Source organism: Lipotes vexillifer, unplaced genomic scaffold (assembly GCF_000442215.2).
Source record: "Lipotes vexillifer unplaced genomic scaffold, Lipotes_vexillifer_v1.1 scaffold35, whole genome shotgun sequence".
NCBI lineage: Eukaryota > Metazoa > Chordata > Mammalia > Artiodactyla > Lipotidae > Lipotes > Lipotes vexillifer.
Window position 1 is genome coordinate 1,141,531 of NW_006780561.1, and position 438 is coordinate 1,141,968.

Here is a 438-nt window from a genome sequence, read left to right on the forward strand (position 1 = left end):
TCTTAACTAGGAGAAACTAAGTTGTATTTACTGTTGGAAGTAAATAGCTACAATTTGTTAAGTAGATAGCTAACACCTGTATTCTAAATAGCAGCCCAGTACCAGTTAGAACATGTGGGTCCAGAAGCTGTAAAGGTCACTCGCCCCAGAGGGATGTAGGAAAAAGATAGATAAGGACACACTATAGGTACCATATTAAAATGGTCAAGGTAGCAACAAGAAATTTCTCTGATGTGAGGAAATTTAAAAAAACCCAATTTTAGATGGATGGTAACTAGAATTGTGCTGGTGATCATTTTTTGGCATATACAGGTGCTGTACACCTGAAACATATTAAAAAAAGAATGATAGGGATTATGTAATCACTAGCCACATTGCCCTTAGCACTAATTTATACTTTTCTTTTATGTAATATATTATGTATGTTTTATGTATATA